The sequence below is a fragment of the Nothobranchius furzeri genome, chromosome 14 (assembly GCF_043380555.1).
Source record: "Nothobranchius furzeri strain GRZ-AD chromosome 14, NfurGRZ-RIMD1, whole genome shotgun sequence".
NCBI classification, from domain to species: domain Eukaryota; kingdom Metazoa; phylum Chordata; class Actinopteri; order Cyprinodontiformes; family Nothobranchiidae; genus Nothobranchius; species Nothobranchius furzeri.
In genome coordinates, this window is record NC_091754.1 from 49,257,961 (window position 1) to 49,282,148 (window position 24,188).

General features: G+C 41.9%; 1 protein-coding gene across 7 annotated transcripts in view; it reads right to left on the reverse strand.

The window, feature by feature from the left end:
- raph1b (Ras association (RalGDS/AF-6) and pleckstrin homology domains 1b) overlaps positions 1-24,188 on the reverse strand; it is a 68,126-nt gene that overhangs the window by 30,145 nt on the left and 13,793 nt on the right. For 6 of the 7 annotated variants that reach the window (XM_015952639.3, XM_015952638.3, XM_054743127.2 and 3 more), the window contains exon 2: positions 16,014-16,092. The gene's annotated coding sequence lies outside the window, so the exon portion shown is untranslated. Of the gene's footprint in view, positions 1-16,013; positions 16,093-17,282; positions 17,439-24,188 lie in introns of those variants that run through there. The other variant, XM_015952634.3, reaches the window with a different exon arrangement.

The following is a 24,188-nucleotide window of genomic DNA, read 5'->3' on the forward strand; positions in this document are numbered from 1 at the left end:
CAAGTCCAAAATCCTAAATAATTTGATATTTTGGGAAGGAGCTTGACAAACAAATCTGGGGATGCACTTTGAACAATTTACCAATTGTAGAGAAAAGTGATTCAAAAGTATGCAACTGCTTGGGGGCATGACTTTCACATCCTAAAACATAAAGTTGAATATTTACAAGAAGCACGGCTCTTAACGCGAATATCAAAAGGCATGTCTAATGAAACCAGCGGCTTGATGCCAAGATTTATGAAACTCTGTAAAAGTCGTCCTTGTAGACTTCAATGTGTGATTATTGCCCAAGGGTCATGTTAGGTCACATTTTGTTGTCTTCACTGCCTGCTACAAAAGGGCCAGGATATTTTTGCATGAGTGTGTTCATTAAAATGTTTTGTGACCCACTTGTGAAACTTGGATAGTAATCACTTGATGAAACCTGGCAAGCCACTCTATATATGTAAATATATAGTCTGGCTACAACCGGGAAACAAAATCAGTTCATCACCATACTACGTCAAAGAAGAAGTACATCTATCTGATCACATCTCAAAGAAAAGCCCACGTCTAAATGATCCAAAGACGTTTCAAACAAGCTCTGCTGTCACCATATAAAAGGAGAAAGCTTTGCTGTAATTAGGGTTGGGCATCGTTTGATTTTGAACGATTCCGATTCCAATTCCTTGTTTCGATTCCGGTTCCTATCGATTCCCGATTCCGATTCTTTCAAGACATTCCATGTTTTACATGAGCCAGCTGACCACGGGTCCTACTTGATGAAACAATCTTAACTTCAACATGAATTTTAATTCTATGAACAACAACATCACCTTCATTTAAACAAAGACATGTTTTGGAGAAAAAAAGAAAAAGACTTGCAGCACAGCCAGTGTGTTTGTTTCTGACCACAACCAAAGTCTGGAAGAAGCTTCTGGGATGAGAGGCTAAATGTCTCCAACATATCCAGGAACGTTCAGCTGTTTTCAGCTAAAACTCTCAGGATGATCATGTCCAGGATGACTGAGGACTACACCTCCATGCTGCAGCAGCATTCAGTCAGAACAGAAAGTGAAACTTAAATGTAGCTGCTGTCAGCAACAATCTAACAGATTTTAAACATTAAAACTCAACAGAAATAGTTCAGAAAGGAAATTAAAATGTTCACAACTTTGTGTGTGATTTATTATTATTATTGTTAATTGTGGCAGAAGCTGGTAAGGTCCACCACAGAGAAGCTGCTCTAGCATGATGACTTTAATTATTCTACAGGTTATTGTTCAGCCTTCTGACGCTCACACACACACACACACACACACACACACACACACACACACACACACACACACACACACACACACACACACACACACACACACACACACGCTGGTGAGCGGCTGCGTCTGACTGCTGACGCTCCGGGTGTGTTTTTATTTCTGCAGTGAGACAAACTCACCTCACACCGTCCAGAGTTTGTTCTTTAAAGCTTCTATTAAATCCACCGTGTTAACGTATTTTAACAAGTTTCCTCTACGCTGCAGGAGGTAAAGTTTACATTACGGAGTAAAAGTTCGGCAGACGCGTTTGTTTACATCTGGGTGGAGGGAGGGGGGACTCTGTGCTAGGGCTGTCGCGGTAACCGCAAAAATGAAATATCGCAATATGAAGAAGCCCACCGCGCTGCATCATGGGCCACCGCGATTACTGAACTTGGTTCAACTCAATGATGCATATTGAGAAGGATGGCTAGCCTGGCAAGCCAGACTAAATAAATGTATTATTTAGTCTGGCCATGCTCCATTGACGGCTCTCGGTTGTGGGGCGGGTTCTACCGTTGTCTTTCAAATGATCTCCGCATTCCACTGGACAATGAATGTGACATACTCTTGTTTCACTCTGTTGCATCATCCCACCCACCAGGCATATAGAGTGCCCTGATTGGCCCACAAAGCGATAAAGCTCTGTGATTTGTTCACTAAGCAGATAGATCACTATGATTGGCCCACCATTATGGACCAATCACAGCTCTTTATGTGTTTGAAACCCCTCTAGAGAGCTGTGATTGGCTAGCCAGAGTCCTGGTAGGAGCTGCTGAGGTTCCAATGGAGCGTGCCTAGACCATTCTTTGCAAAGCAAGAATTTGGTCTAGTTCACTAGGCTAAAGGATGGCTGCACTGGTATCAAAACGAAACGTTACTTCGCTCCTTTGGGAGCACTTTGGTTTTTAGTACGTCAGCTGCTGCGCAGCTAGGGTCCAGGCCGAGACAGAGCTGCCACCAGCGGCAAAAAAATAATAATAAACGCTCCGAGACCTGCTGAAGTTCCGGACAAGCACTGCTTCTACAACCGTCCCGAAAAGAGTTTGAGCCGAGCTGGAGCTCACTCGCTACCTGCAGGAGGAATGCATCCACCCTAAAGAAACCCCCCTGACATGGTGGAGCAACAACCGGGAGAGATTCCCTTTGCTCGCCAGAGTCGCACGCAAGTACGTGTGCGTTAGCGCAACAAGCGCACCATCCGAGAGGGTTTTCAGTGTTGCTGGAAATGTTGCCACCCCTCTCAGATCCTCTCTCAAACCGTATACGGTTAACATGCTGGTTTTTCTTGTAGGTAACAAGAACGTGACCGAGCTATAAATCACCGTCATTCGTGTGTGTGAAAGTGAAATGATAGTGCGCGCGCGCCCGGTACATGTAATTTTTTATGCTTGATTTTAAACAACTAAACAAAATGGGGACTTGTTTCTTATTTGTTAGATGCTGCAGCCAAATTTGCATTTAAAAGTTTAACCTCCTGAATTTTGTTGTTTTTAAGTTCAGTCGGACTCTGACTGTCGGAGAAACAAACGTTACTGCGATCTGTGTTGTTACTGACCTTTGATCTGCATTCAGTAAAGTGTTATTGAAGAAGGCACGGCCATTTTTAACCTTTTTTAAATGTGTAAACATTATGTTTAGATAGTACTGCAATAAAAAAGGGCTGCAATAATATCGCACACCGCAATATTAAGCCACCCTTAATCACCGCAGGGGGAATTCCTCAACCGCGACAGCCCTACTCTGTGCTGCACACAGACAGCTGATGTGATCAGCTCTGAAAAGCATTGATCACAATTTAGCAGATCACGTTTATTTTTCACGGAGCTCGGACTCCTCTTCCGTCGGCATTCTAGGAATCGAAATAAAAAACTTTGAATGATTCCGGAAAAAACTAAAAGTTGGAACCGTTCCAATCGATGCTCGATGCTTGATGCCAAACCCTAGCTGTAATGGTGCTAAGCCTGCCCAATATCTTGCTACAAACAGAGCGCTGTGATTGGCCCAGCCTAAACTTTGCCAGACCAATGGGAGACATGCTGAAGCTACAATGGAGCGTGGCTAGACCAACCTGCAGAGCATAATCTTTTGCAAATGCTACAATTTGTCCAGATTTATTGGCTACACTGGATGTACATCTACTACTAAATAACTTTGAAGTCAACCTTCAACAAAATTGCCCCAAACAGCCATGATTAGAAATAGAGCTGGTCGATATGGCCTAAAATCAATATCACGATATATTGAGAAATTTACCCCATGTCATTTAATAATTTTTGTTGCCTATATTTTAGTTTAATTTTAAGAAGGTTTTTTTTATTGTAAATTTTATTACCCTAATTTATTTCTTGCAGTATTTCTATTGTATAAAAGCAACAGTGCAAACAGTAAAGACACAAAACTGAAATAAATGTCTAAAAATAGCCTTTATTAATACTAATGCTTCTCTTCGTGTCATCACTTGTTTGGAATATTTTGATGAACTTCAGAAGAAAAATGCAGTACAGAAAACTTACATCCAACACAAATTTTAAGACCCAGATGCCAAAATTGAAGGGTTTCTCCAGTCTTCTAAAGGTATTACTTTCAAATTCATAAATTCAATGCTTTTAAGACTCCATGGGAACCCTGTAAACATTTCTCCTCAATAGTAAGTCGCCCCGCATGTGTAAAATAGGCTATATGTATCATCTAAAACTCATAATGGAAAAAAACCCTTTTATTTCCAAGTTTATAAAACGTTCGCCCAACATTAGTCCTCGATATTGTTAAAACAGAGAAAGAAAAATCCTAGCTTACCTCCATTTTGGCAGCTACTTCCCTCTGTCCCGGCTACAGCATTGCACACACACACACAGCATAGCGGGTTCCCGGTTCCATTGAGAGAGGAGCAGGAGTCAAATAGCTGTCTCCGCCCACCTATAAACATTTGATCCCGCCCACATTTAGCCCCGCCCCAATCTCCGGGAGGCAGTCAGGGGTAGTTGCAAAATCTTGCAATATTATGTGATTGTGCATAAAATTATTTCATAACATTTGATCAAACATAAAAATGTTCTTAGTTTCAAAGTCAAGGTCCCATTAGTTGTCACACACTGATGAGTTTACAAATTTGGCACGAAATGTTCCTCAAATTAATGCCAGGCCTTTACGTTAGAACTGAGGGAGCTGTTTGGTAATCAGAAGATTTTATTGCCTTATGTGTGAGAAATCCCAGTATTAGCAAATCGCTGCGGTACTTGGTGCAAATATATAAGAGATAAGCAATAAATAAATAAATAAATAAATAAGAGGCAATAATTAGAGTAAATGACTAATATATACAAGACAGTATAGGAACTAATCAGATCAGAGTGGAGCAATCAGGTGCAAACATCAACACAGAATCAAGTGAATGAAACAATGTGACTGGACTAGGCAGTCGTACGACTGCAGAGGGGAGGCCAAGGTTTACTATATGTCTTGCATATGTAGACATAACATCTTCAGTTAAATAATTTTTTCCACAAAAACAACAAAATAAAAAATCTGCTTTTTCTAACCCATTTTGACCTGAACCTGAGCGTTGCATATTGCTGCTCTTTTAATTATTATTAGCGTTCATCTCCTACCTATCGAATGAAAAAAAATCTAAATAATTAGCTCTAATATCAAAAGCATGGGCACAATTTTTGTCAGTCGGGCACAAAAACAATCATGAGAAAAAAAGTGATATTTGATAAAAATTTATGGGAAGCTGATGTAACAATGAGTCTGTATATATTTACACTAAACCTGCAAAATAATAGAAAAATGTGCATTTGTGCTGACGATACCACTTCTTCTGATAAACCAGTTTCTTTCATTTCCTGGGTCTACTGGATTGTCCGAATGCATTTGTGTGATGAATTAGTAGCACTTTAAAGGTAACAGCTTAAGATTTGGTGCAGTTATTTGTTTAGATTTGTTTTTGTGGTCATTCGTCTTACAGATATCAAGGACTGTTTTGGGGGAGAGATGAGCTGGTTAACAGAGCAGCTGCAGCACTAAAGGGATGATTGATGCATGCATCAACACTCTGCTATTTGATCATGAATAGAGTCAGGACTGATGGCCAGAATAACAGCTTCAGTGACATTAGTCAAACACAGACAGCAGCCGGGAAGCAGACGACTTGCACTCAAATGGATCCACAAAGAGATCCGGGCTCGCTGGAGCGTGGCGTGACACAGCGAGCCACATCGGCTTATACAGCCAATTAGGAAGGAGGGGCGCAGAAAGAGGAGGAAGGGGATGCTGACAGATGGAGAGAGAGAGTCAGAGGTTGAGGGAAAACAAGTGCATGGTCACACTGGCGGGTGGGAGGTGTGAGGACTCAACGAGCCAACTTCAGCTGCCATGGCAACACTCATGCACACGGATCTCTTCTCAGATCAGCACCACCACAAGGGTTTATAGTGAGGCTGGCTCTGACTCAGGCGAAATGATCAGCTGATGATTTCCATGATCTGTCAGCATGTAAATATCAGAAGCACAGAAGGCGATCCTAGCGTGACGAAAACAGGCCGCACATCGAGCAGCGCCCTGCCTCTCTCACGCACCAACACAGTGAGGATGCGTCAGCTTCCCTGCCTCCCTCCAGGCCAAATGTACAACGAAAAAAATCAATAGTCTCTGGTTTGTTCCCCTAAGAGATCAGGTTCCATACACACATAAAGGGGCTCAGGTGGTCTGATGCTGCACACAAACTTTAAACATGATGCAGCAGGAAAAAGGCAGGATCTAGATGGATTTAAAGATGAAACACCACTGATCTCAAAGTGTGTTTTCTTTCTGCACCGTCACTCAAACCCATATTTAGTGTCTGCTGCTGCTTTAAATAAATGTGCTGTGGCTGCGTTCGTCAGTATAAGTGCCACTTCAAATCACGCTTTCTGCTAATTCATGTCCAAAGAAGAACAACAATATGTTTTATAATTACTCCATATTTCTCAGTGCGCCTCTCAGCAATTAAATTAAGTGGCTATTTAAGATAAAAGTATTGATGGGCCAGACACAAGCATTAATCATTCTGCTGTAGCAGTAACAGTGTTGGGATTGCATCTGAAGGGGATGAACCTTTATTTTGTCATTTATCCATTGTCTATTTTGGCAGGTAGAGTTCCTTATTCTTATTCTATTTCCTTTTAAAAGAAACTAAAAAGAGTTGTCTGAGTTAAATAAACCTAAAATACTGTTAGAGTAATAGGCCCGAGTCATGGCATGTGTAAAACAGGATTAAAACCTAACCTAAAAAAGGTTTTTGGTTTCCACAGCCGGACTTTTAACAAAATCCAGTGTTTTTAACAAACCACTCTCAAAAACAGAAGATGGCTTCCAATCTGAGTCTGAACCAGCTGACGACGTCAATCCTGGAACGCTCCACAAACAGCTAGTGTAAACAGTAGCAGAGCTGCGGTGTTTCTGCATTAGCATTATAGCAGAGGACAATGTGTCAGATGTAGCTTCTGAAACCTCTGCTAGTTGGTCTGATTTTGTTTTCTCTGGGATACGACGATGAGAATGGATACTGGAGAAGTTCAACTGAACTCCAACCACCTGCTGGATGGATAGCAGAGATGCAGACATGTTTGAGACTGTTTGACTCAGAGGACCCACACGCTGATCTGGACACCGGGAAGGATTCTGTTCGTCATCAGAACAAAAATTAGTACAGTTTGTTTAATTTTATTAAATATTTTATTTCTGTGTTTGTGCTGCTTCAAATGGGAGCTCTCAGCTGACAAGTTCTTAGCGGTCTAGATCTTAGCTCCATCATACTGTCCCAATATAATTCAATAATCGACAGATAAATAAAACAATGTGCTGCCAGTTTTATCGCTGCACTCCGAAAAATCTTTAATCGATAGCTTACCAGAACAACTCTTCATGACTGACTGGGAGAGTAGGACCTGGCTGCAGACGTCAGCTGGTGTGTCGAGAGCAAGATGGCGTGTCATTACTTTTACCGGAAAATCGACGAGCGAAAGACCTCGGCAGGAAGTTGGTCTTTTTTTGGCGGCCGCTACGTTGTTTTTGTTTCAACCATACTCGGCGGGTTTCAATTGAGGAAAGGTAAGGATAAGGATGATAGATAAAGAAAGAAAGATAAGGATGAAATTAACTAATTGTTGCAACCTTTCTTAGTTCTTAAATGTAGGCACTGTAGCGTTTAAAGCTTTACCAGAGAATTACTGCAAAGGGCACCGTGTTTCATAGCTAATTGTATCAATATTAACACGCAGTCTTAAAACGAATGCAGGGAGATCACCAGCTAGCTAACACAAAAGCTACATAAATAAAGCTATCAGCAATTGTAGCTTAGCTTTAACTTAGCTATTTGATTTTTCTGGTCTCCCTGTTTGTTAAAACAGTTAAAGTAATAATATTAACTTTATATATAATTTAGACATGATGTAAAGACCACGATTTCTAATACTGACTTAACTGAAACATTATTAATACCCTTTTTTAATTAAAAAGCGTAGATGCTAAAGTTAGCTTCCGATTCGGGAAATGGCTAAAGGGCTAATACACCCAATTTTTCTCTACTCTGACCATTTTTATTCTGCTCTAGCTCAAAACCTACAACACATACACTCTTCAAACCTGTTTTAGATTATTCTGGGCTCGTAGGAATGCATAAAACATAGTTTGTGATTTGTGAAACCTTCCTCTGATTTGTGAAACTTCAAAAAGACAGATTTATGAATTTATTTTTCAGCATCTGGCCCACACTGGAACTGGTCCTGTGCACCCAGAAATAAAATGTATTTTCTGGACAAGCTTAGCTTTCAATATCTCTAAATATTTTTCAGTTATTGTGTGTGGTGTGCTGGGTCATTCTACTGTGGTTGCACAAATCAGGTGTCCTGCACCAGGTACAGGTGCTGGCCAGTAAATTAGAATATCATCAAAAGGTTGAAAATATTTCAGTAATTCCATTCAAAACGTGAAACTTGTACATTATATTCATGCAATGCACACAGACCAATGTATTTCCAATGTTTATTACGTTTAATTTTGATATTCATAAGTGACAACTAATGAAAACTCCAAATTTGGTATCTCAAAAAATTAGAATATTCTGAAAAGGCTGAATATAGAAGACACCTGCTGCCACTCTAATCAGCTGATTTACTCAAAACACCTGCAAAGGCCTTTAAAAGGTCCCTCAGTCTTGTTTTGAAGGCACCACAATCATGGGGAAGACTTCTGACTTAACAGCTGTCCAAAAGACAATCATTGACACCTTGCACAAGGAGGGCAAGACACAAAAGGTGATTGCTAAAGAAGCTGGCTGTTCGCAGAGCTCTGTGTCCAAGCACATTAACAGACAGGCGAAGGGACGGAAAAAATGTGGTAGAAAAAAGTGTACAAGCTCTAGGGATAACCGCACCCTGCAGAGAATTGTGACGACAAACCCATTCAAAAATGTGGGGGAGATCCACAAAGAGTGGACTGCAGCTGGAGTCAGCGCTTCAAGAACCACCACGAGGAGACTCATGAAAGACATGGGATTCAGGTGTCGCATTCCGTGTGTCAAGCCACTCTTGAACAAGAAACAGCGCAAGAAGCGTCTCGCCTGGGCCAAGGACAAAAAGGACTGGACTGATGCTGAGTGGTCCAAAGTTATGTTTTCTGATGAAAGCAAGTTCTGCATTTCCTTTGGAAATCAAGGACCCAGAGTCTGGAGGAAGAGCGGAGAAGCACAGAATCCACGTTGCATGAGGTCCAGTGTAAAGTTTCCACCGTCAGTGATGGTGTGGGGTGCCATGTCATCTGCCGGTGTTGGCCCACTCTGTTTCCTGAGGTCCAGGGTCAATGCAGCCGTCTACCAGGAAGTTTTAGAGCACTTCATGCTTCCTGCTGCTGACCAACTTTATGGGGATGCAGACTTCACCTTTCAACAGGACTTGGCACCTGCACACAGTGCCAAAACCACCAGCACCTGGTTCAAGGACCATGGTATCCCTGTCCTTGATTGGCCAGCAAACTCGCCTGACCTTAACCCCATAGAAAATCTATGGGGTATTGTGAAGCGGAGGATGCAATACGCTAGACCCAACAATGCAGAGGAGCTGAAGACGACTATCAGAGCAACCTGGGCTCTCATAACACCTGAGCAGTGCCACAGACTGATCGAGTCCATGCCACGCCGCATTACTGCAGTTATTGAGGCAAAAGGAGCCCCGACTAAGTATTGAGTGCTATACATGCACATTCTTTTCATGTTCATTCTTTTCAGTTGGCCAACATTAGAGAAACAAACATTTTTTCATTGGCCTTTAGAATATTCTAATTTTCTGAGATACCAGATTTGATGTTTTCATTGGTTGTCACCTATAAATATCAAAATTAAACGTAATAAACATCGGAAATACATTGGTCTGTGTGCATTGCATGAATATAATGTACAAGTTTCACGTTTTGAATGGAATTACTGAGATATTTTCAACCTTTTGATGATATTCTAATTTACTGGCCAGCACCTGTACAATAACTTTGAAATAGTAGCCGCTTCTCTAATTAATGCCGCCCTCCTTCTGATTCTGTTTCAGAATAATCCTAACCTTATAAAAAATAGATATTTTTGTCGACTGACTGCTTTGATCGGGTTTGGTTTAATTAATATTACCGGATTTAAGCACATGTAGCTGCAAATCATTCAGGAGTTGGAGGCCTTAAATATAGATCTAAAATGAATATCGGACTTCTTCAAGTGACACTGACAAAACTCCTTACATGTGCTTGTATTCTTCATTTGCTAATAAGATGTATTTTTATCTAAATTACAGGACAATCGAGGCTTTGAAAAATGGAACCCAGGCAGTGATTTCAGATGGTGAAATCAAGGTAATGTTTAATTATAATAAATTAAGACTCTAAAATTGGACATAGGATAATGCAATCCCTTGTTTTCTGTGGTAATGTTGCTTATTTTTAACTCTTGTCTCTACTCAGACTGTGTATAAGGATCTCTGCAGTGGTAGAGTGAAGTCTGGCCGCATGTATCTGTGGCACAATCCAGGTGTCTCGCTTAAATTAAAGCAAAGACTAAAGCCACTGATGTTCCACTTTGCTGATGCACAGGTAAATGTATACTGACTTACAATAAGCTGCATCACATTTATTTATGTGGATGCATGGTCAGTGGGCCACCTGGGTCCGTTGTCTAATGCTGAGAGGAACGTTTTGTTCATTTTTATGTTAACGTGTTTTATAGGTTGACGAGCTGACAGAGCGGATTGGTTCATGCTCAGGAATAGATAAACTAATAAAGAAGAGAGTGTTCCAGTTTCTGGACTTGGTGTTTGATGTCCTTGTTCCAGAGGTACAACGCAGTCTTCAGCAGTGATTGGTATAAAAGTTACTTTTCGAAAACATTTGACAGTGTATGAAGTAATCCTTAACAGAGTTTGGTGGCTTGAGAATCTCGTCTCTGCTTTTTGCGGATGATGTGGTCCTCCTAGCTTCACCCAGCTCTGACCTTCAGCTCTTGCTGGATAGGTTTGCGGCCGAGTGTGAAGCAGCTGGGATGAGGGTCAGCACCTCCAAATCCATGGTTCTCGACCGGAAAAGGGTGGCTTGCCAACTCCGGGTCGGGGGAGAGGTCCTACCTCAAGTGGAGAAGTTTAAGTATCTCAGGGTCTTGTTCACGAGTGAGGGTAGGAGGGATCGGGAGATCGACAGGTGGATTGGTTCGGCGTCTGCAGTGATGCGGACGCCGATCTGTCGTGGTGAAGAGGGAGCTGAGCCAGAAAGCCAGGCTCTCGATTTACTGGTCGATCTACGTCCCAATCCTCATCTATGGTCATGAGCTTTGGGTAATGACCGAAAGAACGAGATCGCGGATACAAGCGGCTAAAATGAGTTTCCTCCGTAGGGTGGCCGGGCTCAGCCTTAGAGATAGGGTGAGGAGCTCGGACATCCGGGAGGGACTCGGAGTAGAACCGCTGCTTCTCTGGATCGAAAGGAGCTAGTTGAGGTGGTTTGGGCATCTGGTCAGGATGCCTCCTGGACGCCTCCCCGGGGAGGTGTTTCGGGCAGGTTCTGCCGGCAGGAGGCCCCCGGGTCGACCCAGGACACGTTGGAGAGGTTACATCTCCAATCTGGTCCGGGAACGCCTTGGGGTCCTGCCGGAGGAGCTGGTGGACAAGGCCGGGGAGAGGACGGTCTGGAGCTCCCTAGTTGGGATGCTGCCCCCGCGACCCGGACCCGGATAAGCAGAGGAAGATGACAACGATGAAGTAATCCTGCATGTTTTTCAGGTAACAATAAAAGTGTTGGAAAAATGGGAGGGGATGAATCGATATGCAGTTGAGAAAGCCATGCTTCAGCAAATTCATTTGTACCCAAAATAAAATGGTTGTGAAATTAAGTGTTTCTTTGGTTTTATTGTCTTTCACTCAAAATAAATACCAACTAGCTAAATAGTTATCAGCTGTAGTAGTTAAATTCTGTTGCAATGAGCTGCTGTGATACACAGTAGGACAGTGTTATGGATATTTAATAACTAATTTTTGTTGCTGGTGAGAGAGGAGTGTTGCTGAAATGTTTTTCACTGCTTCTGGGAGTCCTGTACTTTAGCAATTGGTGTAGGTCAAAAGTTCATCTTGGGCTTAACAATAAAACTGAATATTTAGCCAGTACTATTTTGTTTGCACATTTTGAAAAGTCTTAGTTTAATGTGTTCTCATTTTTTCCATATGTTTTTTTAATTCACTTTACAGCCTTTTATTGTGTGTGTATATATACATATGTGTGTGTGTATATATACATATATATATATATATATATATGTGTGTGTATGTATGTATGTATGTGCTATTGTCATAAAAATTCCCTGTCTGAAGAACAAAGGGATTTAATATTCAATTTTCATGCAACGCAGGTTACAACGTTACTTAAGTTTGCCAGTCCAGATCTGAAGAGAAAAAAAAAATCCGAAATAAAAAGCTTTTTACGGTAAGTTTTGTTTTTTAAAAAACTACTTCCAGTGAAAGTAATGACTTCTGGTTAAGGTAATGACCCACCGTGTAATTTTTCTCTTAAATATGTACAAATCGAAGAGAAAAACGACACGGTATGGTTTTGACAAATTCAAACTACTTTTGTGCTTTGTCAATAAAGCGTATTCAAGAAAAAAAAACTACTTCCGGCAAAGGCAATGACTTCCGGCGAAGGCAATGACACTTTTTTCCGGATACGTCATTTCCTGTCACGGCAAAGACGCCAGCTGATGTCTGCAGCCAGATGCTCTTGGACTGGGATGCTGCAGTAGCTCGCTAGCTAGTTGTTGTTCGAGGTAATCCAGGATGGCACTGAGGTTCTACCGGACTCAGGATGATCTATTGTTGAAATATGTGGATCATCTTTTAGATCATATATATGTGTGTGTGTCGTAGTTTTCACACATTACTTGCTTTTTCCTTACCGGAGCTAAATGAGCTTCTGCTTATTAAATTGTCGGCATATGTATACATTTTGTTATCATGGTAACGACTAATCCTGACTAAATACATAAAATAAATACAGTCAGCAGTGCTGCTGCAGTCATGCTAACGGGACTTGTTCGGAACCCAGAAGGACCGTAGCGGTTCCAGATGGATTTATAGATGTACGTTATTATTTTGGATCAAATCTATGTTCGTTAAAATGCATGTAGGACTCGGACATATGGCTCAGACTTTTTGCTGCAGCTGTAAACACAAGAAGGAGAAGGCGCAACATATTGTGAGCAACAACAGAACAACACATTCATATGGACAAACTGTAAAAAAAGAAAAATACACGTATAAAAACAAACACCTCTAGCAGCTGGGGAGGTCTTCCTCTGTTTGCTTACTAACATATCTCGCTCTCACTCTCTCCTTCTGTCCACGTCCCCTACAGCTAGTGTGTGTTTTTGCGTCTCAGACAGAAAATAGGCCAGCATGTTTCCTGCCACCCCACCTCCAGCATTCCCATTACACCAAAGACACACACGATCACATGCTTTAATATTAAACCCCCACAGGGCTCCAGAACGGCATGGAGAGATCGTTTCAACGGCAGGCTTTTACGGAATAAAGCAGTTGCTATAACGAGTTTGACATGGATGAACTGCATGTTAAGAGCATACTTGTGTTTAGGTTGGATGAGACCAATAGCTGAACAGTATTGTTGGTGTGTGTCTTCATGTGATGAAGTGTGACACTGAAACACACACCGTCACACTCAGGTACTAGCTGTTAAAACCTGTTTGACCCAAGTTTCCCCACTTCCTGGAACAGTTTATGTCCTGCAGCAGACTTCCTCCTTTTTGCACCTGGCTACATGCAGGCTGATAGTCTGCAGGACGACAACGTGATGCAAACTAGCATCGAGACTGCTGCCCGGTCTTTCCACCAGATGTGTAAGTAGCGCGGAACATAATGAACACATTTTCCTCACAATTCCAGTGGAGCATCCCTTCCCACCAGGAGCATTTCAGATGAGAAACGGCAGTGAAAGCTTTAAGTATTTGGTCCAACGAGGTCACAAAATCAACGGAGATTTCTAGGATTACGAATGATTTCGACATTTCATCTGATAAGCAAGGAGAAAGATGGAAGCATGTATCCACAACAATGCTTTGTGGTTTTTTCCCCCTTCACCTCAGTTACAGAGGTTTAACAGTGCATGTTTATCTGTCTGAGCTGCAGAGCTTGATGTGTTCTGGATGCAAAGCACCGAAAAATAGACTTAAAGCATAAAATTAGTGGTGCAATAAATAAATATGCTTCTGGTATGCATCCAAAACCTAACACTTCACAGCCTGTGGAAACCATCGACATATAAAAAGGATGCCCTGCCCATTGCTCTGTGGGGGGCAGGTTTGAAGTCAAATGGGAGGTTCCCACCACCGCCACTTTGGCTGTGTCACAGGTCTCGTCACACCCAGACAATCCAGAAATGGAAAAAGAGGTGGGGCTGAGGGTGGGGCTATTACGTTTGTAACAGGGTTGGAACTAAATGAACCAATGTAGCCACTAGCTTACCCAAGAAGCTAAGGATGAGCTTCGGGTTAGCCCACCCACACGGCCACCTGGCTTCCGTGTGAGACTGGTAGCTTGTAGAGCTCTAATATGGACTGTTAAAATACAAACAGAGCCTCAGACTGCTGCGATCGGTGCCAGGCGCCCTGCCCGTTTACATAAGGTCATGGTCTGCTTTGGTCGAAGATCAGCGGGAGATTAGCTACATGCTAACTCAAGCTAATGGAGGTTTGTCAGGTGCTATTAGAAAGACAAACGCGGTAAAGCGACTCCAAAATCAACTCAAAGAGCAGTTGTGTTCCTGAAAATTCCATCAGAGAGCTCCACAGTTGAGCTAAAACCTAGCATGGAAGCCAGGCAGATGTGCGGCACGTCTCAGACCCCTCAGAAGACGGGAGCCTATGGCCACCTGTGCGTAGCAGCTGCTCCTGGCTGAGAGACAAGAGGGGATTTGTGCCCATCTCTGTTTTGGTGCCAGCACCTAGCGGATGAGGGTGGAACAGCAATTTTAGCCACTCCTTCTTGGCTTAATAAAATTAGCATAATGGCCCCTTGGTGGAAACGCACCATCCACTAGGCAGCTGATAGCTGTGCACTACGCTTCGCGAGTGTAACTTCAGCAACTGGCCAAAGGGCCCAATCAAGAACAGACATTTACATCAGTGATTATCAAACAACTCTTGCATCTGTCCCACAAAAATATAATGTCAAAGGGCTTACTACCCCAAATATTACTGGTTAAATTACACAAACATCGGAAAATAACTACTGATGAAAGCAAAAACAGATGCAAGCTTAAACTGAAAATATTATTCAGAAAATATATAAGTAGTACAATGCATTAACTTTGGTGAAAATTGTCTATTACAAATAACTTTGCCATTATATTTGGTTACTGGATATCATCTCAACATCTTATTGTTGGGGCTCTTATTGTGAAAGGGTTTAAAGGGAAGTTATATTTCAGTTTACTGTAAGGTTGAAAAAGGCTCATTAAAACAAAGTGCCTCATATATGAACCGTTTTTTCAAGGAGACGTCTTTATCTCTAGTAAATAAAAATCCACAAAAGCCAACCAAAGCAGGACTTTTGATTCTGTTTCTTTTCTCTAAACAAAAAAAGGTAAAAGAGTATTTTTGTGTTTTCAGTTTTGCTTCCGTTTATAAAAGTAGCTATTTTTACCTTCTGCTACAAGCTGGAAAAACCAAATCAGGAATTTCTTCCCGTCTGAAACCAAGCGGAACATTTTTCACAACGGAACACGACACACAAACGTGACGAAACAGAGACGGAACTTTAAGGAGCATCAGAACCACAGCTAAGATTCACCCTCACATGGTTCCACTTAAGTCAAGAATGATCTCCTCCAGCAAGGAAGACTGTCCCCCTGATACTTGGCTTCTCTCACTTGGCTTTGATTTATGAGGTTTTCTTAATCGAGGATTATTTTGGGGGGGGATAAAACATTTTCACCGCGATGCTCCACCAGCAACAAACAACACAAATCCTTACTGTAAACCACCATCCATGGTTTGAGCATTTGTGACCACCTAAAACTGAGCCTCCATGGAACACGTGTGGCATTTGTACAAGGAGGTGTGAATAACACAGAGATTACTGGCAACAGGCTCAATATTCCCCCAAAACACTTACTCACTAAGCTTACAAGAAGTCTTACCTCTGAAGTGGCTTTTCCTTCTTCCTGTTGAGGTTAAAGGTCAAACAGAACCACCACTCCACGGACAGCTTTTTATTCCCTAGATGAACAAAAAAAAAACATGCTTCAGCTTCTGTTTCCCGTCTTTAGCAACTTTATCTATGTGCACTGCAGAAGAACGGAGCAGCTGAAGCAGAACAGAGCGACTCCACTGTCACGAGAATGCAGAGGATTAACTATGAAGGGTGCTTGAGCAAGGGACTTAACTAAGCACAGACAAAATGACAGACAGACACTCAGAAAGCAATCAAGCACTGCTCAGCCTTCATTATGAACTCTCCTCAGCATTAGGACAGTTCGACAGCCGGGACTTGCTTTTCACCACAAAGCAAACACGCAGTAATAAGAGTGGCAACAGGCTCATTTCAAACGTGAGTCAGAGCGCGAGCCATGAAAACTCTTACGTGACTCACAAGTCTGCACGGTTTAACGACTTTAAACATTTACGTAAACTGTAAACTCATTCACAAAAGTGCTGAGTCATGTATCTGAGACCATACATGCTGAATCAGAGTCTGAGTGTAAAACATGACTTTGGCTCATGTGCTTGTTGAGCTGGCAGAGGACATACTACTATGATTTGGTTGTGTGAGTGTGTGTGTGTGTGTGTGTGTGTGTGTGTGTGTGTGTGTGTGTGTGTGTGTGTGTGTGTGTGTGTGTGTGTGTGTGTGTGTGTGTGAGAGAGAGTTAGGCAGCTGATGCTGTGGCTAACTACAGAAAAGCTATACGAGCTACTTTCAGCTGCTCCTTTCGTTTTTCTTCACACCAACTGTTCAGCCTGAGCATGTGACGCCTTTCGGGGCAGAAAAAAAACAAACCTAGTGCGTGTTTACAGCAAGCAAGACTTCTTAACAAGTGACCGAGAGGTGGTGTAAGGACATCCTTTCATGTGTCATTAAAATAAACATAATTGCCCACTTAGATTACAGGCTGCGTCATCTCTATGTTGTAATTTTGCACACGGTTAATGTGTGACATCACTCAGTCAACACAAGGCTATTGAACAGGTGTGGCAGTGACCAATGGGTCTGTGCAGCTGCACGGAGCACAGTTGCTTTAGTCACAACAGCGCAGGGGCCCGGTCAGCAGCTGCTCCGGTGCTGAAAACAAAGGCGTGCCTGCAACACACACACACACACACATGCATGCACATAGATAAAGAGTGAGCAGCTGTTCTAAGATCAGTGCAACACAAACCCCTTATGTCAGCTCTGTAGTTAAAATACTAACCATCTTTCGTAAAAGTGCCCCTAAAGGCGTGAGTGTGACGGTTCTCATGTGGCCTACATCGCTGCCCCACTTCAACAACAGACCAAGGGAAAACACAGGCTCCAGTGTAGTGGACACAGGTGTGTCCTTGTTCGTTTAAAGTCCTCCTTTGGGGCGGCTCACTTCCTGTCTAAGCAGGAAGTGGGAAGAAGGGCCAAGTGCTGAGCGACCAGGGGCGATGACGATGATGTCATAGCGGGAAATAAAGACAGGATTGTAGAGGAGGAAGTACAGAAAACAAACAAGCAGGCAGACATGGCTACATGAACATTCTGGAGTCAAAAGTTTCTATGTGACTCCCAAAGGATTGTGGGAATTCTTGGCTATGATTGTAAAAGAAAAAGCACAAAGGTCAAGGTTCAAAATAATGTATAGGAGATATTTCTTTTGGCTGCAATGAGGTGTTTCTATGTAGTTACAACTTCTACCATTAATTATAGATTCCTGAACAGCCTCAGTTTGCAGAACTAGCTTGCAAATCCTTCAGGACTGAGCACTAGTGTAGACGAGACTAAGATGCAGCACTTAGTTCAAATTTACCAATATTTATTTTCCTAAATAAATAGAGTTGAACCAAGATAAAAGAAAATAAATTTGACTTGTGATCTAAACCGGCCAATTTCTTGCATGAATGATGATTGGCTAGCATCGCTAACATCTACGAACTCAATATTGTCAGGTATTAAGCACGCTAATCTATCTTTGGTGTGTTCTTATTGTGTCTAGTTTCTAACACAGGAAAGGTTTCTCTTTACCTTGCTGACGTTTCGTTTGCCGACTGCAAAACATCCTCAGAGCTGACGCTGATGGTGGCGTCACTTCCGCAGATAAACGGAGCAGGAAGGATGTTTTGCAATCGGCAAACGAAACATTAGCAAGGTAAAGAGAAACCTTTCCTGTGTTTTAAAAAAGAACCAAAAGTGGAACGCTAATCTATGTTAATGATTATTAAAAAATAATATTCCATAAACAAGTTTTATTCCTAAATTCATAATTTTAAAGTTAAGTATGAATTTAGAGTTCAGTCAGAGCTATTTAAGGCTACTGTTCAAAGTGCAACAGTTTGTGACACAATGCATTATGGGATATCTTGTTGTCCCAAGTCAGCAGAAGGACGCATCAATGGGCGAAGCAAGAACACATCCAGGAAATTTGAGCGAACTTGCCGTGATACGTACTTGGGACTGGAACAGTACTTGGGCCAGCATTGACGTTTCACAAGTAAGCGAGTACACAATTTCAGATGAGTACACATATTGGCCTCAGTGGTGACCCTGGGAGTTCTTGGAAGGGCACCAAAGTAAACCATCACTCAGCTGATTGAAGCTTCTCTACAAAAGCCTGTCCTCGCTGGGAAGACACATTAGTATTGACCAGCTGCTTCTATTCTCGCTCAGCTGGATGCCTGACCTCTGCATCGGTTCAATACAAAAATCACTAACAGACATTCTTAATGTCATATATGAAAATCATCTCCATTTGTCTCAAATTGCACTCAAATTTTCCGTTTTAGAATTATTTGTAATATAAAATATACAACAAGGCGAGAGCACAATTAGCTGTTTGCACAGTACTTGTGTGACTGTGTTTCACCCTGTTTTCTTCAAGCATTCGGCTCATCAGAGAAAAACAAAATGAGCTTTTCAGCAGGCCTTAAAGAAACAGCACTCGTAACCTTATTTCAGGCAAAAAATTAAAAGCTTACTTATGAGAAGTACATTATTTAAAAAGTAGATTTTTTTTTATCAAAGCCCGTAAAACCCAAGTATAACAGTTTAAGCAATATCATTTGACCCTTGACCCATAATGGCTAACCTGTCTAATATGTAAAGAACAATCAATAAGCACACATATGGTGTGAACATATTTATATAAGTCTACAATCTTAACATAAAGTCTAACCATATGAAAGGCAAGTGTCGTTGCTGAACAAAACTCACAGCCTCCTCGTTTCATGACTTACCAACACAAACGTCCATTATTATGTACCTTCAGCTGTTCTCACTCAAACAGACTCTGGTCTGGTTGTGATTACAAGGAGATCATCTTCTCGTCTCAGTGGGATTCTACACACTCAGTGCAGCGAGCATTCGCCTCTGGAAAACCACACATGGTGGGAATTATGGAATAATGCTGTGTCAGGAATGTTCCCACGATGGCCACTGGGATCTAATGGGAGTCCCATTGGCTGGCGAGCTGGTGGTTGGGTTTATTGCTAATAACACGCATACAGTAGAGTTACAGGATGCCACGCCCCCTTTAGGCTTTTATATTAGGATCTGTTTCTTTCTGATGAACCACTTGTGCATGACTTTCTGTTAAAGTGCAGATAATTTTAATAACATTTCTGTGGAAATTTTTATATAGATCACTCTGTACCTGTTGAACCTCAGTTTGGGGAAACAGAGTTAGTTTTAACTGCACTGACAAGACAATGACTAGTTCAAGTAAGGCTACAGCCAATGACAATTTTTGGATTCTTAAAACAACTCCTGTTACAAAAATTTTAGAGCATTGCAAGCAAACATATTTAAAGCTGAAATGGCAATTCTACAAAACAACTAGCTTTTAAACACAAACATGATCACAGAGCTCCCACCCCTGAACCAAAACCAGAACCCTCAATGCCAGAGGAAACGAGAGTGCACCAATCACCATTTTCTAGGTCCAAACGTCTTTTGATGTCAGTGACTTGAAATGGCGGTTTTCTTTTTGGAACTCTAGTTTGCCCAAAAGTGTCCTGAAGTGGTAGAAGCCAGCTGTTTCTCCTTCTCCGACACACCAGTGGTGTTCTGTTGCTAAATATGCAAGCAAGCAATGAGGGGAAAACCTAGACAAATGCGCAAGTGCAGTGGTTCGATGAGACCAACAACCGGAGGGTCCAATCGTTGGTTTCAGACTGACCCATGTTATTGGCTAAGGGTTTTAGACTAATGCAAGAGAACCACTTCATTAATATTTTTTGATCAACACAATATTTTTATAGCTATACTATGTTAGATTGTTGTAAAGAGGATTGAAAAAAAATTCTTGTTTTTCAGATTTGCCATTGTAATTAATAGAAACAATTATAGACATGGGTTAATTAGTAAAAGCACAGGTAGCAGGACCAATAACTAGCTGTAGCACTTTGTTAGTAGCATGGAGCATTTCCTGTCATAAAGGTTTTGCAGGAATAACAATGCTATGTGAAAAATTATAGTAGAATCAATTGTAATACATTTTTTAGGATTGGATTTATTTCGAGACAATAGCTTGGAATACTAATAGATGAGGAACCATGGCATTTTTAAAGAACAGGTAATCCACAGTAAATATATTTATTTTTTGTTTTAACCCTGTGTGAGAAACCATTTCAAGTTGGGCTCTAGTCCAGGTGTGTGTTCTTGAGTCAATGGTCTAAAGTCAAAGTAGTGACAACTCTAGAGACTAATATGTCATTTCTGTCAATTAGCCAGACCAAAACTCTATTTTCCAAAGTGAGGATGTTCTAAGAGCTTTCTGCAACATGTTGGTTATTATTTGTTTATTAAACCTCTACAGAAACTCACTTCAGCACATGAAATTTAAAAATTGTGAAAGAATAAATACAAGAAAAAAACAGGCCCTCTCAAACCTTATCATTAGCATAGCCTGAGAAGAGCTGATCAGATTAAGAACAGCAATCTCACTCATCTTTTCTACTACTTCATTCCAATAATCTCTTGACGGGAGTTACCACCAGCAGGGAGAGGGTCAAATTGGTGAACTAAAAATGTAACAGTGACCCCGGCCTTGGCTTCAAAGGCAGTCATTGTACCAGAGAGAAGGGGGGCAGGTCATTATTTACTCAGGGAGTGGACTTGTCTTTGAGGCCAACATAATCTGAATCACTAGAGAGCGAGGATCAGCCACGCAGAGAGAGATTAGGAAGCTACTCAGCTAAGAACTTAACCCAAAATCTCGGTCAATAGAACCATGCAGTCCCTTTCAGAGCTGACCGGGGTATTAGTCAATGAGATTTGGGGGAGGCAGTCACACGTGCGCACACACTACTTCATGAGATTAAGCTTGTAGGTTTGAGTTACTGTCATGGGATTCGGTTGCAAAAATGTGCCAATCTACTTCTACTGCTGGCAGCACGGCCGTCTTTATTGGCTGGATTCTTTCCGCATTGTAGGTCAATGCAGAGAAACTCTAGTTTCCTTCAGTGTCCTCGATAAACCCTGACGTAACAGGCATACTGGATATGCCTGCCAACACCGGGATGTCACAGTAAATGCAGAGTGCTAACAAGAGGCGTGTGAAAAAGAGCGACCTCCAGACTTTGGCAGAGGACGTGAGGAAAATGAAGAACCTCAGAGTTTCCAAGTTGCCATATTTCATATGACGTCATTTTCAACAGTTTCTCAGGAACTTTCATGTAATTGTATTTCCAAACAAAACTATTTCACATTTTACGTTCTAACAGGTGTTCCTCTTGCTTTCCAAAATCTTGTTCTAAGCTTTTTCAGTCCGGGGTCATCAATGGTTGAATGGCAATGCAAGCTGAGCCTCGTGGCTTTCAGCAGCGAGCAGGCCGCTTTCCAATCATTCACGTTTCAGTTACTCGTGGTTTCACTGCCCGCTTAAATACTGCCTGTAGAAGACATGAGCTGGGGTAACGTTCCCGCTTGTGGAAAGGAGAGCAGCTAGAATGTCTGGGAGGAGGGAAAGTGGGCTACAGTGCATTTTTAATCACAAAACGAGACTTTTCAAGCTCTGTTTTTGGATTAGTGCAACTTTGTGGCTTGAACTAAACACAGAAACACTTGAAACAGTTGGAAGACTTCAATAATGTATGAGTGCACCAGATTTTGCTTTCAGCGTATACATGCTTGCTGTTGAAGAGAAATTCCGTTTTGGAGTTACAACTTGAAAGGTTAACCTGTACGTGGGTTTGTATTTTTAGATCCAAGTCAGAAAAAGGTTCTAAATGTCACCAACATGCTTTTTTAAAATCCTGTTTATGTCTTTGGTGGAAACCTTTGAACTCTATATAAAACCTAAAGGTCTCGTTCACTGAGAAATCGTGTCATATTTGATGTTTTTGAAATATGACGTCACTCTGGGAAGCACATGCATTGCTGAGTGTTTTCGTCAACCTCCATCGCCTGCACAAGTTGCAAAGAGGAAATAGAAAAACGATCAGGTCAAAAAAAGCCAGTCTCTTCCATGTCCCACAGAAATCTGTATTCATGGCCCCGCCCACTTTAATTTGCAACCACAGAAAGACGAGGGCAGAATGCATCTCAGCTAGTAGAAGCTAACCATTAGCAAATCCAAAACATGGCAGAATACAGTTAGGCATGTGTTATTTGTGGGGTAATGCATCAACGTTGCATTTTTTTTTCACCCAAGACGAGCGAACAAAGGCAGCGGATGAGTTACATTGCTGTTAGCCAATCAGAGGTGAGATGTTTGCATATTATGAATACTAATGGGCTCGACACACGGGAGGCGACAAACGATCGCGATCAGTGAAATTCGTCGCTGTCGCTTTTATTACCTGACACACGGGAGGCGATCCGTGGCAGCGGCAAAGCCGTCTGCGCGTTCTGTTCCATGGAGAAATCGAAACTTCCATTGTTTTGCTTGGCTGTGTCAGGTTGGAGGGAATTAAGGTTATTTAGCGGCTCAGAGTTTAAAAAGTGGTAGATATGATGTTTCACAAGGTGCTGCTAGAGTTATGTGAAATCTTACTTGTGATTTTACTTTATAAAACATAATAATAATCAACTTCTCCATGTTTGCTCAGAGATGTACGGAGCGTCCTGTCCGCTCATTGGTCAGTGAATGAAACCTCCGTTGATTGGTCCTCGTCCGAGCGACGGCAACGAAAATTGAAAATATTTCAACTTTCTGGGATCGCTTCGCTGGGTCGCCTGTGCACGACACGTGCACGAGCGCAAAATTTCACACGCACGTTTTTCGCGTTTCGCTTGGTAGGAGGGAGACCCGCGATTGTCGCTTTGTCGCGCATGTCTCATTGAAAATGAATGGAGGAGAGGCGATGTCACCTCCCGTGTGTCGAGCCCATAATGAGTAAGACTCCAAATCTGTCGTTTTCCACCCATACACCTCAACAAGCTTCTACCAGATATAGATACAGACAGACAGACAAACTTTATTGATCCTGAGAGCTTTAAAGTGTTGCCATAAACATTAAACCCAAAGGGGGACAACACAAAATAACAACAACTGCTGAGACTGCAGCTTTTGTTTTATGTGAAAAGTCCTAGAATGTTGCTATTGTTGATTTTCCAAAAAGTCAATAAGCTGAACCCTCAGAGGATTTTACTGGAATGAAACCCTGAGGTCAACAATTGCAAAGCAACTGTACGAGCTGTTCTGAACCGAGGTCACCCAAAACACTTTTGAGTCAAGAGGCAGGCATTTCACAGTGGGGTGAGAGGAAACGGTGTCATTTCATTTGTTTGTATTTGTGTTTCTTTCTCAAACTCGAATCCATGGCAAAATGTCATCTACTGTATGGGCCCTGAGAGACTGCCAAAAAGTCAAGCAAACAAATCACACACACGAGCACACAGATGCTCGAAACGCTGCTGTGGTTTCATGAGAAGGGAGTGAACTCTACTCAGATGTAAAGCAAAAAGGATGAACACGATGGCTGTGGTTGGGCTAATGTTTATCCAAAAAAAACTCAAAAAAAAAAAAAAAAACGTGGCCATCATCTGCTGCAAAGCACTGACCATTTCATTTACTTCAGCTGAGGACGTAAAGTATGTGAAAGCAATCCAGGGAGTAGGATATAAATTCACCACCTCCATCGGCACATAGTAATAATTCTTACCAGGCAGCTCATGCATCACCTTAAGTCTATAATGC